Source organism: Falco punctatus (assembly GCF_963210335.1).
Source record: "Falco punctatus genome assembly, chromosome: 10".
Lineage (NCBI taxonomy): Eukaryota > Metazoa > Chordata > Aves > Falconiformes > Falconidae > Falco > Falco punctatus.
In genome coordinates this window covers 29,129,578-29,146,319 of record NC_137590.1, presented here as the reverse complement: position 1 = coordinate 29,146,319, position 16,742 = coordinate 29,129,578, and the positions used below count along the sequence as shown (strand labels likewise).

The 16,742-nt window shown below is 36.5% G+C and overlaps 1 protein-coding gene across 17 annotated transcripts in view; it reads right to left on the bottom strand.

The window, feature by feature from the left end:
• IRAG1 (inositol 1,4,5-triphosphate receptor associated 1) overlaps window positions 1-16,742 on the bottom strand; it is a 123,362-nt gene that overhangs the window by 46,752 nt on the left and 59,868 nt on the right. The window contains exon 1 of one of the 17 annotated variants that reach the window (XM_080404685.1): window positions 4,386-16,674. The exons of the other annotated variants lie outside the window; for them this stretch is intronic. The gene's annotated coding sequence lies outside the window, so the exon portion shown is untranslated. Of the gene's footprint in view, window positions 1-4,385; window positions 16,675-16,742 lie in introns of those variants that run through there. 17 annotated transcript variants of the gene reach the window in all.

Genomic DNA, 16,742 nt, shown 5'->3' with positions numbered 1-16,742 from the left:
GCCACAGACAATCAGCAAGCAACTGAAGAATGTTTCACTAACTTCTTAGATAAATGGACCCAGATTAAGATAATAATAATTAAAAAACCGAGTTTTTCTTTCAAGGTAAGTGTATTTTAGACAGCCTGAAAGATTACTCATTCCACGTTTTTAGGGGCACTTAGGAGTTAATATTGTATGAATGAAACTATCATAAATTACTCTGTTTTGGATGCAAAGCCTTTGTTTTCATTTTTTGTTTTTATTTAGCACTAAAAAGAATTTGAGGAAGTGAGGGTATAAGTAGCATTACCTCCTCATGAAAACAAAAGGTTTTAAGAATTGTATACAAGTTCACAAAAAATATGTTCTGGTTCATTTGCAGGTTTTATTCATTCTGGTGTTTTCTTTGGATGAATCTGCCTAAAACTAAACTCCAATAACATAATTTTATCTGAATAGATATGTGCCCAAGATACCAGACCAAGTTCTTGTATGGAAAGGACAGATCTGTGTGATTCTTAGAGCAGAGGCTTCTCCCCAGCCATGCCATTGTAAGAACCTGCCAGACCTCAGCCCGAGCTGGAGACAACGGGACAGCTGTGGCAGGCAAGGGAGGTGGCACTTCCTCAGGGATTCCAGATCTGAAAGCTTTTACCCATTTGTTTGCACCCCCCCCATTCAATGGCTTGCATCCAGAATGAACCGCAGTTATGTTAATTTAACGGGCAGCTGTTTCCAGGGTCACTTTTAAGACATTCTCTCCAGAACAGAAACTAATATGGCCAAGGACTCTGTGGCAAAAGAGAAAACAATGCATGTATCTCTCTCCTTTTCTTCCTTCCCGAAAACAATGCATGTATCTCTCTCCTTTTCTTCCTTCCCCACCCCCCCCCTTTTTTTTTTTTGGCTGTCTACATGGTCCGTTTTGTTCCTTTATTGCTCTCCAAGTACTTGTGCATATTTCTTGGCTGAAAGCAAGGAAGCTTCTTCAGGAAGTAGAAGAAACTGAAGGGAATATGAAGCCAGGCGTTCAATTTTTCCAAACATAATAGTGAAAACCACCTGTATGTTTCACTGAGCTTACTAATGGTTTATGCTCAAATCCTTACAGAAAGCTCTCCAACACTGAACCAGTTACAGATTTAAAATTTTAATTACGGTAGATCCTTTACATTGCAGGAAATTGTCATCCAAAGCCACATAACAAACCTTTGCTACACAAAGAACAAAGTCCACAAGCATGCTAGATGCCAGACTAGGTCATGAAGTAGTTGTAACTGCCTAACACATCTTACTATCCAGAAGTTTTCAGATATGCCTCCTGCATTTTAAAATTCAACTAATCATCCCTAAACAAATTTGCTTTTATCATTTGAACAGTTCTTTCCCTTGTTTTATGAAAAAAACCCACAATCAACAAACCACTAACCCTCCCACCCGCCACCCGACAATTCATAGATAGTGGTTTCCTTAAGTTTTGTTAACTTGCAAGCAAAAATTTTACCTCATTCTACTTCTTACTGACCTAATTTTTTTTTCCATTAGTAGCCTTTCAGCTAGAATCACAAGAACAAGACAGCAAGCAGTAGAGATCAGCCAGATGGCCTCAAGGAAACCAGCTGGGCTGAACTTTGGGATACTTTAAAAAAAATAATAAAATATTTAGATATATAGATACATATCTGTATTTGGTGAAAAAGATAGTAAATGCAATACCAAGGAAAATTAGGCCCTGATTTATTCAGTATTATGCACAAGTTAAAGAATTCAGCCTGCGGTAGCAACTCTGATGATCAGAAGACTGTCAGATCTTAAGGCCGAGATGGTATGTTTCTTAACTTGCAGATTATTTTTGATAGACTTTAAGGAAATGCAGTTTAAAGGAAGAATGCGAACATGGAGTGGGTGGATATTTGGCATGGAAAATAAGGATTTCTAAGCATAAGGAACAGCATATTAGAAAGTGTGAAGATAAGAGTGGGAGAAGAGTACATTAAGTGTCATTCAGGAGACTAGTTCAAAAGGAATCCAGTGCTAGGAAGTATCTGGAGAAAAACCCATTGTCTTACAAAATAAAAGCAGTGACCTTAAAATAGGAGAAAATCCAAAACCATTGAAAAATCACTCTCTTTCTCCTCCTAAATAGCTTACTATTAAAAAAAAAAAAAACACACCAAAACCCCAACAAAAAACATGCAAATTTGTTTAGGAGGCAGCGTCAATCTTTATTCCATAGTCCTGAAAGACCAGTCTGTTGCAGGACCATAAATTGCCCAACAGAAATTGCTGGTAAGAGTAGTAAGAACACCAGGAGATAATATTACCATCAAACGTGCTTTTGCCTAAATGAGCATCATGTACTCAGTAACACAGACATTTGGGCTTCTTTTTCTTCTCACAGATTTGGAGAAACCTGGATATGATTCTACTGTCTGGACAGCATGTATTATATATACATCACATTCTAGTTACACATTTATTTTTGTCTGTGATGTAGGCAGAGTTGGGAGCTTGAGACTATATTTTCTCAAATTGCCACTTGACTATATTCTTAGTTAATGCAGAAAGAGAACAAACTTGCTTGTGTGGAAGGGAGACAAAAGATCAGGGAGAAAAAAAAGAATGTGTCCTTTGGTGCAGATTCATTCTTGTTTAAGAAAAACCATAGGCTGTTACATGAAGTAATATTTTCAAATGCAATTTTTAGATATAAACATTCTATAAACTCTTGTTTTCCACGACAGCTGGATATCAACTTTACATAATTTGGAAAAAAACAACTACCAAAGGCCTAACTTAAAAACATAAATCAGTTGAAGGCAATTAGGGCAGAACACTATTGCTTAGTGACCCAGGAGCCTTGTTGCTATTCAAGCAAAAAAATTTCCAGATGAAGAAATTAAACAAAATTCTTTCTTTCCCAATTACAAACAGCAATCCCAGAGGGCGCACTTTGTTGAACAAACCAACAATAAATGGCTTTCTTAGGGATCCTAAAATGCAGCTGTATTCTTTCAAGCAGGAGATTATACTCAGCTCTCCATCTTGCCTAGATAAATGGCAAAGCAGCAAAACAAGTATTTTATTCTCATTTTAGGCTTCCTGGACAAAATCAGATTACAAACATGTCACATGTCCCTGTTTTTGTTTGCATTACAAAGATAAACACAACCAAAAAAGCATGATTGTATCTCACTTCTTTTTATGAGAAAAAAAAATTATGAATCCACTTCCACTGAGGTTTTTTAATATTGCTGTACACAAGGAAAGGAATAACTATAGTATCAATTTATGCAAATAATCAGCCATTGTGTGGATTTTGACCGCTGACTTTTCGTTTGTCTACAGTTAACTTATATGTTACTGTATGATGGTCAGACTGGAAGATCAATTCCCAGAATCAAGGAACCCCTCAGGTTGGAAGGTCATTTGGACCAACCTCCTCCTTCAAGTAGGGTCAGCACTGAAACAACTAGACTAAGTCGCTTGGACTTTGTCCCGTTGAAACTTGAAAGCTTCCAAGGACAGAAATTGCAGAACTCCTGGAAGATCTGATCTAGTGTTTAATTATGCCCACAGAAATTTCCCCCCTCTTCCCTGTCCCCCGCCCCCGCCTTTACATTCAGTCAGAACATCACTTGTTGTACTTTTATTACCACTGTCTCTCATTTTCCTGCTATGCAACTCCGTAAAGTGCCCAAGTCCATCTTTTTAGTAACATCTTAAGTATTGCAAGACTGCAACTAATTTATTCTCCAGACTAAGCAGTACCAATCCGTTCCATCAGCCTCATGGGATGTTTGCCTCCTGACTATTGTAGTGACTCTCCCCGGATTTATTCAAGTTTATCAACATTCTGGGGCCCCAAAGCCAGATGTGGTAAGCCATATCTGATGAGAATGTATTCCTACTCATTCTTCACATCTAATAAATGGATAGACCCCCAAGGAACTTTCACTTGTAGTGCCAGGTGACATGCAATGCCATTTGTATGAACTAACTACATAATTTCACACTAATTATTCAGCTGCTTTTTCCACTGATCTGGTAGTTCACTTACCTAGACCACAATGTCCCAACTTGGGTACAAGGACGCTGTGTATTAGATTAAAAGAATTGTTGCTTTTGCTAGAAACAGTCCAATTTCATCCCTAGATTACACATTGATTCTGTGGGCCTAGCTCTCTGTGAAGAGGCAAAAAACAACATATAACCTCTTCCCTCCTGCTAGCATATAACACAGAAAGGGGAACAAGCAGTAAAGTTTTGTAATGCCATCCTTTAGGTTCTTTTGCTGGAAACAGAAACAATTTGAAAGCTAGCAGCTACAAGAATTTCCCTTAAAAATATCTAACTCCAGAAACAGGTAATAATAATAATAGATTAATAATACAAAGGATTACCTTCATTTCAGTATTAGCCAAAGATCCAAAGAGGGGAAAGTTCTCAGTCTCATTCAGCTGTGATGTCAATGCAGAATCAGGGCCAAAAGCCCTGTGCTTGCTCAAAAGATCTATTAAAGAAACGCAAAATTTTGCAAACATACTTTGCAGGAGATCTTTTGCCCGTATTGCTGAATCATCTGCTGTTTTCTGTGGGCTGCGCTATTCCTTGCTATTGAAAGTATGCTTCTGGGACCGTATTAAAAATATGCTGAAGAGTACCTTTCAGATGTAGTCACACAGTATTATTTTCACATTATGAAGTTCTTACAGTAAGCACTCCCTAACTGATTTGTTTGTAATTTAAATCTAATTTTTAAAAGGTGTGATGGGAAGAGAGAGTGTATTTACTAGACAGATCAACTTAATGCACTATATGAAGTCAGCTTCCCAGTAGTTTGGAGGAAGCTTTTTTAGGATCTGAAAACAAAGACCCACCATATCTAAAGACAGAAAGACCATCCTGTTACTGCTGAATTTAGCAAAGAAATTCCATGTGCATTTTACAGGCCAAGTTAGCAATGGATTGGATGACTCTTCAGTGAGGTACATATATTAGCTGAGACAGCAATAGATTTCTCAGAGTTGTGCTTCCTCTTCTGCTAACTGTGCTAATTGAGACAGTCATGAATTTCAAGTTGAAATCAACAAAGAGTATTTGATTTAACAGTTTGAGGGCTGCATAGATATTATATCAGACAGGACAATGTAGTAATTAAGACTGAGGTAAAACAAATATTCCAAACTCAACGTGTCATGCAGAAAGGCATGCTCGTGACACAGCTGTTCTATCTTACACAATAAAATGGTAATTTGCATTCTTTAGAAAGGTATCTCATAATGCAGCCACAGCACTGATCTAAACCTCAGTCATATTTGGCAAGCTTTGTGACATGAACCATTTCGCAAGCAGCCTACATTATGGATTTTCATACTTTGCTCAGATTTCCAGTCTGAATCAGTGCACGTTCCAAACTCCCAATGTAAACAAGTCCTTGAAATAAAAAGATTGAGGGCAGCTGAGTTCTGACTGGAAATTTTAATTGAGTGGTACATCACATTACCATTACAATTAATTACTTACCTACAATGATACTTCAACTGATTACTTTAAACTAAGGTTCTGCCTACCGTCCCTAGTTTCAAAAAATTCAGTATCCCAGGAGGACGACTTAATCTCAGGTAGTACTTGCAAGCCTCTCTCAAGCAACCTCCAGCTGGATCTCAACTTAAGGAGTTAAGTGTCATGATTGTCTCCTGCTCTTAGATGCAACACTCAGCTAGCTACATGTGGCAAGAAACAAAGTCTACCAGAAGTAGACTTCCCAGCGTCTGCAGTCTAGCACCCACAGCGAAAATCAGAGAAGAAATCATTTGCTCTCGTTTTATCCTTATTTGACATGCAGATGAGGTAGCCTCAGGAAAAATAAACCTGAGCTCTTTATTTTAATGGGGGTAAAGTGGAGAAAGCATACTTCCTTATCACTTCAGAAAGAAGAGGTTTGCTGACTTGCAGAAAAGATGGTCAGAAAATGAAAGCAAACAGTTGTCTGTGAGAAAAGCAAATCTAATTCTTATTTCCTGTGTTCTCAAAGCTCTGCCCTTTGGCTTCATTGGAATCCAAAATGAGGGACAAGAGATTATTGGTAGTACAAAAAAAAATAAAAAAACCCTCCACTATATCTATCAAACTCACTACCTATAGAATCCCAGGACTGGCAAAACATGGTAATGCAAAAATCCGACAATTCAACATTTCATTTTGCAGGTAAAGAGCTCCTTTAGACCATCCACTCCAATAGCTCCCGCCAATGATTCTATGCTACTTGACCTTCAGGATATTAACACTGCAGATGCAAAGAAGTCCTCACTTTGAAGAAACACAGATGTATACTGAACATTGGCTACACTGAAGTCAGCATTTTCAAATGTGCAACATCAAAGCTAAGCTCCTAAAACCATATTTAAGTGAATGAAATATATATCCTCTTAATTTTAATTCCTTCTCAGCAGGATTTACAGCTATTCATATGGAAAAAAATGAGGCCCATTTTGGTTACTGGCTAGAGTTCTAGGTTCAGGAGCTTTAAAATTTTCACTCTAATTTGGAAACTATCCTCATTGGTTTGCATCTACTAGAAAGCATGGTAAGAAAAACAGTAACTTTTCATTTTCTTTAGAAAGCTATCAAATACAAAACTCTATCTTTAAGAACAGACTGTTTGCTAAACTTATTTTTGCAGTTTTCAATGATTGATCTCCAAACCCCAGAACTAGGAAAGTTACAATAAAGATCAAAGCTTTATTTTTTATACATATACACAAGAACAATTGTCTTGGTTTTGGCTGGGATACAATTAATTTTCTTCTTAGTAGCTGGTACAGTGCTGTGTTTTGGATTTAGTATGAAAATAATGTTGATAACACCCTGCTGTTTTAGTTGTTGCTAAGTAGTGCTTATCCTAAGTCAAGGACTTATCAGTTTCTCGTGCTCTGCCAGTGAGCAGGTGCACAAGAAGCTGGGAGGGAGCAAAGCCAGGACAGCTGACCTAAACCAGCCAGAGGGATATTCCACACATCATATTTAGGGTATAAACTGGGGGGAGTTGTCCAGAGGCCACCGATCACTGCTCAGTGACTAGCTGGGCATAAATCAGCAGGTGGTAAGCAACTGTACTGTGCAGGAGTTGGAGGTTTTTCCCTTGGGTTTTATTCCTCTCTCTCCCTCTCCTCTTCGTTACTATTATTATTATTATTGTTCTTACTATTATTATCATTATTTCAATTATTAAACTGTTCTTATCTCAGCCCACAGGTTTTGCTTTTTTCTCTGATTCTTCTCCCCATCCCACTGTGGAGGGGGTGAGTGGTACAAGCAAGCAGCTGCGTGGTACTTACTTGCTGTCCAATTTCTATGGATTGACTGGCATGCACTGTACCAAATAGCCACATTTTTCTGGGTAATTAGAGAGCTCAGAACAAAGCTTTGAGGCAAACAACTCTGCTCTTCTGGAAATAGCACAAGCCAAATGTAGCAAAACGTTCCTCATGTCCAATTTGTCAAAATCTTTTCCTGATAAAATGATTTAGCCAACACCATTCCATCACTGATTATATCCAGGAGTTGGTCCAAAAACCAGTGTACCAGCTTTCTGCACAATCTCATCTCATCAACATCTAAAAAAACCCATACTCTTTTATTATGGTTTTATCAGTGTTGCACATAGGGAGGCCTAGAAAAGAGGTGAGCTTAAACCAGAGAATTACTTCTGCAGGGAGCAAGAAATATAGTTTTTGGGGTTTCTTTTTGTATACTAGGGTTTACGACTTTGGCCTCAAAACCCAAATTGAAAATGAAGACAGTGAGGAGGGGGCAAAAAGAGCACAGTTACTCATAGAAGAGACTTTAAAAGAGAAACAAGACATATCATATGTCAAAATTTGCAATAGAGAGACAAGATCCCACTCCAGTTGTTCTCTCTACCTCTTTCAAAGCACACCATTTCTACAGTATGAACAAGTGATTAAGGCACATACTTGCCTTTCAGTCATCTCAGTTTACAACCAGGAGTTTAGCTCAAGCTGCTAGTGACTGAGGTTGTATAACATGCCCTGTTCCACTGTAGCTGCTAAAAGTTTAATAACTTCTGACAGAGGAGCAAGGTGACAACGTAGGGGGCAAGCAGCATTCAAACCTTGATATTGAGCCAAATCTAATAGAACTCATCTTTCTTAGCCCTGTTTCATAGTGCTTTATCAGCTATGCTAGAATTCAATGTTATTATTGTCATATATATTACATATATAATGTCAATAATAGATTGTCATTACTGTCTTAAGCAATTGTGATATGTATCTAACTATGCTCATTTTATAATTTTTTATATAAATTAGACAAAACACTATTCTGTATTTGCCTAATTACATTTTGTATACACTAAGTATGTATAAATTGAGATTTATTGTCTTAGCATTTTTTTATTCTTTCCTTATACTGAGTACACTAAAAGTTATATTAAAGTAATGGAACGTGGCTCCTTTATTTTAAATTTAGAACAGTTGCGGAAAGTTATGGAATGAATAAAATTCAATGATTCTTATACATTATGAAAAAAAAAACCAACACACAAACCCAGGTAAAATATATCTTTAAAGAAGATAAAACAAGTCATTGTAATTTTAGTAATACCATAGAACTACACAGATAAGATTGATCTAAAATAGAAGAAACACTGAAATACCAATGCGTCAGAAGTTTTATTATTAATCAAAGTTTTGGGGTTTTAGAATGCCTCTGAACAACATTCTGGCAAATGCTAAGACAAAAAGCTGCACATTAACGACTTGAGGTAGTGGAGGGCCAATAATAAACCTCACAAAGAGGCTGAGATAAAGGCAAACAGTATAAGCATTGAATTATGCACATTCTTTCCAAACACCTCCTTCAAAATATTGATGTTGACCTTGAAGTGCTTTGCTATTCTGCCAAAACAAAACAAATCTCTCGTTTGAGGACTGATTGCTTTATAATTTCATTATCACTTAAGGCTTTCATCCTAGTTCCCAAGATAATAACTGTCCTACATAAGAAATCAATGTAATATTTCATTACTAGACACAGATAAGACAATGATAAATTAACACAGGGTTGTACAGCATTCAAACATAGCTATTTCATTACATTGCTTTACAGAAGTTAACCAGAATTTTAATTAAAGCAATGTGTATTTTCAAAGAGAGGTTTTGACAAAGTTCTCTACCAAACGTCTTAAGTAAACAGCTCTCCCAGGACAAGAGGGAAAGCCCTCTTGTACTTCAAAGAAGAAAATAAAAGGGTAGGAGTTACAGGTCTGCCTTTCTGCTGCAGAGATTATACTCCCACAGGGACTGTGATGTTCAACATAGTCATGAAGAATCTGGAAAAGAGGGTGTGTACAGCTGATTAGAGATGAGATGGAATAACCAGATCTAAAGCGAGCCAAGGCAGTTTATGGGATACCAGGCATCTGGATGATAAAATGGCAGGTGAAATACATATGCTGCTGAAAAATGCAAATCAATGCATATGAGGAAAAATATACATAAAATATACTTAGCTAAATCAGAGCCCATTATTATGTCTTACCAGTCAGGAAAAAGATCTGAGTCACTTTGGATAGTTCTATGAAAATAGCATTCAGCAGCAGCCAAAAAGGCAAATATGTTAAGAATTAGTAGGAAAGAACTGAGATCAACATCAATTATGAGCACATTATACCCAAAATCTTCAAAACAGTTCTAGGCAAATCTCAAAGAAAAAAAACCCAACATAAATACAAAGGGTACAAAGAAGAAAGAATGGTCAGAAATTGCAAATGGTTTCCATGCAAAAAAGACTAGAACACTTCAACTGGAGAAAAGGACACTGCTGGATAGAAACAAGTTAGAAATGTTTAAAACCCTGAACAGACCGGAGAGGGTGGCCTATTAAATATTTGCTCACAATTCCTCACAGTACACAATGATGAGGATGCCCAAAGCAATTAGGCAATAGTGTAAAAGAGGCTCTTTCATAACAATATATAATTAATTGAATTTATTATCACAGGAAGTTGCAAAAGAATTGTAGCATAAATGTGAGTTCAAAAAGGGGTTAGATGCATTCAGAGGAAAGGTACAGTGGTCATTCTACAGTCTCTGGATCTGGAAAGCCCTAACCTGCATGTGGCTGAAAACAGTGAGGGTTAAAGAATGTTCCTGCTTTTGATGTAAGGTAAACTTTTGATGTAAGGTAAAAGGGATTAGGTTAATGGTTTGCATGACCTGGACAGGCAGTTCTTATCTTCACTGGTGGAAGCAGGTTCAATTTCAGAAAGAAACTGATTTGGGGAAAGTGAACAAAGCAAAATTGCCTTTACACCCATTATGAGTAGCAATGCTGAAGGAAGGGATGAATAGAAGAATAGAAAGAAGCAAGCAATGGGAGAAGACAAATTTTTTTCTTAAGTTTTTCTAGTCAATACAAGACTAACAATAGTACGTGCTAAAACCACAGCCCGGACTAAGATCGTGCTGCCGTAGGATGGTACTGTGCAGGATTCCTAAGTAGCCTCCTTGAAGAAGTAAACATATCTCAGTCTGAAGAATGTTTGGCATATCCCTTCTTTGCCACATTTTATGTTCTTGCATATGAAAAAACATCAGACTTTTTTAAGAGGCTATTTGGGTGGCAGGCTGCTGAAAGTACTTTCAGTTCTTTAAGAGTCATCATTCAAGATGTACTGGATTTCACAGAGGAAAAGACAGTGAGCCAGCACTTTTCAAAGTTTGCAGTCTTACATATACATACCCACATTTGCTCACATGTACACTAAACAACATTCCCAATTTCATAACTGTGTGGAGAAAATCCTGTTTGACTGCAATACTGTTTAATAGAAGACACAGGTGCGAAGCAGCATAGGATCTTCTTCCTCTCCTTTCCCCAAAAGATCAACAAACTGACTGGCATGGTTACACATTCCTTGATTACAAAGGATTATTGCCGTTCTTGACCTTCTTTCCTTCTTATTATCTTAGTCTACCAGTTCCTTCCTTTGCCATCCCCGCACCTATCATATACATTACAATGGCACAGTGCTGCCTACACTCCTGCTCCCAATGCCTCACATGTAACTGAGTCAGAAAAAACCATGAAAATAATTTCTTCTCAAATCAGCGGTACAAACTGGCAGAATGTTTAAGATGCTCTCGCAACTCCCACTGTTTTTCTCCCACAAAATGTGTACCAGTAGAGAGAGCAAAGGAATAAATTGAACTTTCTGAGATAGAGGCTTGAAGTATCTCTTCCCTTTCGCCAATTAATATTTCCTTCTATCTCAGCCAGTATAAAAATCAGGTCCCAGTAGGCAAGGAAATGTAAAAATAAATAAATAAATAAAAAATTGGTCTTGGATACAATGCATGGCCTTTCTTGATGAGGTATTCAAAATTTTGAGAAAAAAATTTAGAAATACTATATATCAGCCACATGATTTCACACTTGAAGTAATATGCCCCTTGTATACCTAGTAAGCTGAATCTGTAAGAGGAATTCCACAATGAGACTGCTTTAACAACAAAGAAATAAATACATATCATTATAACTTTCCATGCAGTACTGCTAGATCCTACATCATAGGCTAACTGCACATAGACAACGAACAGTCCCTGCACAAGATCAAAGCAGACAAACTATATTTAATTCCTATCTACCAAACTTTGTAAGCAACCTACTTTCTTTTCCAGTAAAGAAAAGCACAATCAAAGCTTCCACTCGCTACATAAAAGCTTGCCAGAGACAGACTGCACATTTTTTGTTTGCCTCTAATCTTCCAAATTTTCCCTGTGCTGGATTTCTGTAACACGAGGTTAAATATTACACCTTTAACCTTAAGGGTTAAACACATCTTGTCCTCCTGCTGTAAGCGCTGCAGGACAGGACTACCCAAGGAAAGCTTACTAATATCAAATCCTGGGAGCACAGACAAGCAAAGGAACATGATACAAGCAAGGAATGACTCGTTTTTGAAGAGCTGTTATGCTTCATTCATGGTCTCTGAATACCTGTTTTGCTATTACCTTCACTCAGAACACAGCTACTCAGAAAGCAGCAAGCATCTGCCATTTAGGGTGGGGGGAAGGGAGTATCTCTTAATAAAAACAGAATAATTGGGCATTAAAGGACTTAAAGTAACTCATAACTTCCAAAATAAAAAAGCCAAAATTCTTACCGCACTGACATCACAAGAGCTTTGCTTGACTACTCATGACATAGCCACTACGAAAATTTTTGGGGAAAAAATCATCTCTTGATAACATACTATTAAGGAGCTGCAATACTGCCTCTTTTTCATCCTAATAATTTTTACATGAAACACCACATTTTCTAGAAAATTATATAGTTTTCCACACTTTTACCATATACTTGGGTTCTATTGTCTAGTATGGCCCTTGTTATCTGGCAGAGTATCTTCTTCAGCTACCTATCACAGTGCATACTGGTAGCTACACCTGAAACAGCTCATGAAACTAAATGAAGTTTTATGTTGAGAAAGTAACCAAACAAATCTTGTCAATCCTGGTATAAAGGTTTTAAAATTTATCGTGGAAGATTTAAAAATGTGGAACAAAGTATTCATGCAAAATTGGTTTGGACAGGAATACACTCTTCCAGTTCACCGTCTCCAACTGAGGTGGGTCAAACACAGGTTGAATTATACCTTTCTGGTATACAAAGTATAAATTTCTCAGCAGTGACAATCTGTCCCACAAAACTGCAGCACTCTGAACATAATACTGACAAATGAGTTAAGACTGGGCCTGTTGAACTTTTTTGCACATGCACTGTCAAAAACAGAAATTGCAAATTAACAACTGAAAATAGCGTTATGTCACTAATTTATTAAAAATTTGCTTCCATTAGAGTTTTGCTGTATTCCCTCTTTTTGGCTGTGAAGAGAAATTGTCTTAAGAATAACTCCATTCAATTAAACTACAAAAATTTTATACACGGTTAAAACAACGGATTTATTAAAAGGGAAATACATGTCATTTCAGTCTACTTTGTGTGATTGCTTCCATAGTCACTTTTACAGGTATGCCTTTTCTTTTTTAAAACATTTTATTCCAGCTCTTGCCTTTGGCCCCAGAAGGAACTGTTACAAAATATTAGTCATCATCTTTATCACGTATGTATTCCAAGTTCTAAGCTTCCATGTTACAAATGCCACTTTTTAGTATCAAACTTTCAAAATAGTATATTTTCTTCCAATTTAAAATTATCAGAATTGAGAACTTTATCTATACAAATATATCCACACACATCTGCTACAAAGTAGGAACAAAATGTGAGTTGCTCATTCTATCACCATGATGATGATTTCTTCAAGAAAAAAAAAAATTAAAAAAAGGGGTTTGTAACATTTTATTGCTTTGGCACATGAAAAAGCGTTAGAGAAATTTTTAAAAGATTTTTTCCAACTTACAAAAGTTAAATTCTCATCTCAGTACCCCTCTTCCCCTTGAAGCTCTCAAGTTTGCAGTTTTGCCTTAGAAATTATCTTTTGGTATCCATGATGAAACTTTCTGTGGTTCATTTCTATCTCTTTATCAATTCAGTTATACTGAAGTGAACACTAGCTTTACATTAGTCTTATTAGAGTTATTAGAGTTGATATAAAGAAAGCAAAACTTGATAAGCTGAGGAAGTGATTCTTGTTTGTTTTGGTGAGTTTTTTTTCCTTACAGACAATGCAGATATTCGCTTTTACTTGTCAATGAAAAATGCTGTTAAATTCAAAGATTCACAAATTTGCATGTAGCTGGATACAGTCGTTAAATATTGATCTAAGATTTCTTTCAAATGCTTCTACCAGAACCATCAAATTTGATGTTCTCTGCGGGGTAAGGAGCAAGAGAAGAAAAAGAGCTTAGACCTATTCCATTCTGTCCATCTTCAATAAGAGTTATTATAAGACCACATGCCTTCAACACACTGAGAGACACAAGGATAGGTATAAAGGGGACCTTTCATGGAGACTCGCTTTACCCTAAGGCCATTTGTCTCCCTAGGTTTCCTGTTTGGCTGGTTTGTTTGGGTTTTGTTTATTTTGAAGTCAATTTAAGTTCCTGCCCTCAAATCAGGAATTTAATTAGGCTCTCTGAATTGTATCCTGGAGGAGGAATCTCTCTCTTCTCAGCTGACTACAGGGGAAGCCTTGGGAGACAAACTTCATTAGGCTAAAATTAACCTTTTTTTATATAATACCCTTCTCCTGAAGTCACATGCTTCAGATTACCTTCCAAAAAAATTGCTTGGGACAGGGGAAGGAATACTGGGCTAAAGAGAGATAGCTTCTATCTTTCTCTTGATTCTTAATTTTATTAGCCAAGAAATTGAATTCTTAAGAATTAAAATCTAAATTCTCTTCATTAGTCTGCTCTTCTATCCAAATCCCAGGCTGCAGTCATTACAAAACCATTTTCCCAATAGTTCTGCCTCACAAATTTAAAGAAATAAGAAAGCTAGAACTAGAGTTACTGTAAACACTTAATGTATGTTCCACTGACCTTTTTGCACATCCTTCCTTTATAATATATAACAACTGACTACAAACAAGTAACACTTGCAAAGCTAGCTTAACAAACAAGATATAGTGTCTGTATCTGTGCAAAAAGAATAATTTGTATCTATCTAAAGATAAATTAATACCAATGATATCTTTGATCTGTGTAAGAAAGATGATGTCAAATTGTGTTGAACGTGTTTCTAAGGGATATAAGGATTTTTTCCAACACAAACTTTTTTGTTGTTGTTAATGTTTCTCAGTTAGAAAAATATTTATGTTAATTTCCATGGTGCTTAACAGCAACCCACAAATTCATTTTCTAAGCGTTCCCTCTTAGTGTTTTGGTTTTAATCCTCTTGGAGGAAAAAAGTATGTTTTTACAGAATGAAAAGGATAAAAGTTACTAACCGAACACGTCATTTTTGTGTTTTCATTAAAGGAAATATTTAAATTTTAAGTCAAAGCCAGCTATGATTGTCTTCCAAAATTCTCATTATCCAGTTAATTCAGAAATTATTTTCTGAAGAAACAATAAAATCTAGAAGATAACCGAACAGGGCAACTCCAACACTTTTCCCTTCATTTGCCAGCCTGAGTGAACGGTACCGTACTTTTTTATCACACACGTGAAGGAAAACACACTTCAATTCTAAATGCATATAAAGCATGCTTTTGAACTAAGCTGAATCAAAAAGCAAATTTCAGTCACATATCTTGTTTTAATTACAATCAAGACCTTAACTGAACACTGTACTGCAGAGCTTAATGAAAATTCAATGACAGAGTAACCAATTACACAATATTGGAGCTTTTGGTATTAAAAATTGCATTTCTTCTTCAATTTTTACAGCAGAGTGGTAGAATTTTATTTAGTTTACTCATCAGGTTCATACTCTGTCCTCATTTGTATTTCTGCAAGTATACCAAGCCAAAAATCAGGCATTAGTAAGTCACTTAACTTTTTAAGTCAATTTACTCTGCAAAGGCATGCAGAAGTTATTTGCTCAATTCACTTTCACAAAGCTACATAGTTGTAACCCTGACTATGATGGGTTAATATACCTAAGGGAGGTCTGTATGTTGAAAATATGCTGAATATGCTTTACATTGGCACATTACTCCACCTCCATATCTGAGGAGAACATAGACACCAATTTAAATCACCATTTCATAACACAAAAGCAGCAGAAAGTACTACAACCATGTGTTTAAGCAAGCAAGGGATGCAACAGTTCCGTTCTGAACTGTTTAAGGGATCTGGTTCTTGCGTTATTTTCACTGTGTAACAGCACATTTTTCACTAGATCCTGCAAATTTTGAGAAAGCTGAGGTTTTCTGGGGTTTGTTTGTTTTTCAGCATACCTATTGAAGAACCTCAGAACATCCAAAACACTAGCAACAGAATTCTTCAGCTTTTCCAAATAAACACTTACTAATATAGCTAAGATTTACCACTGTGAAGAAGAAATTATCATTCCCCGATGTTCTTAAGTGAAACTGGCCATTGTATCTTCTTTGCCTGCATTGTTTATCAGATGCTGGTATTGTGTATACTGTTTCAGGATAGGTCTTAATTGTTAAATTCACTATAATAAAACTCATCATGTTATCTAACAGTAGCTGTCTGGTCTTCTGCACTTCTAAACTAAATCTCACTTTTGTCACATACCCAAACCATACTGCACTTTAAGGTAGCAAGAATGCAGAGTTACACACTGAGTTTTATGACATAACTTCCATCTTTGAATATCCCTGTAGGCGGAGCATTGAACAGTTTGACAGTTACAGACAAAACTAGCTTTTAGACAGTAGTTAGGCAATCCAACAATGACTTGCATCTTGTAGTTCATTAACTTCACTTTTTGATCTGGACTGCAAAGGATTAATGTTCTCACAGACAGTAAGCTACCACTGTTGGCCTCAATAGAAGGCCAAACCAGCAACGTGTGTTATACAAATGTTTTCTTAGTGTTCCATATCTTCTTAACTATAACTTCCATACTACTTTTTATGAACAATTTAACTAAAACTGGTTTGTGAAGCAGCACACACTTCAAAAACTAGCAAATGGTCAACACACGTTATAATAGTTGTCACTTTTATGTTTAAAAAAGTCTCAGAATAACAAGTAGTTGACCTATGTAACTCTTATATGCACAAGACTCCTCTGTTTAAACTTCACTGGATGAGACCCGCAAATGAGAAATTAGCCCAACTGTTTCAAATAACA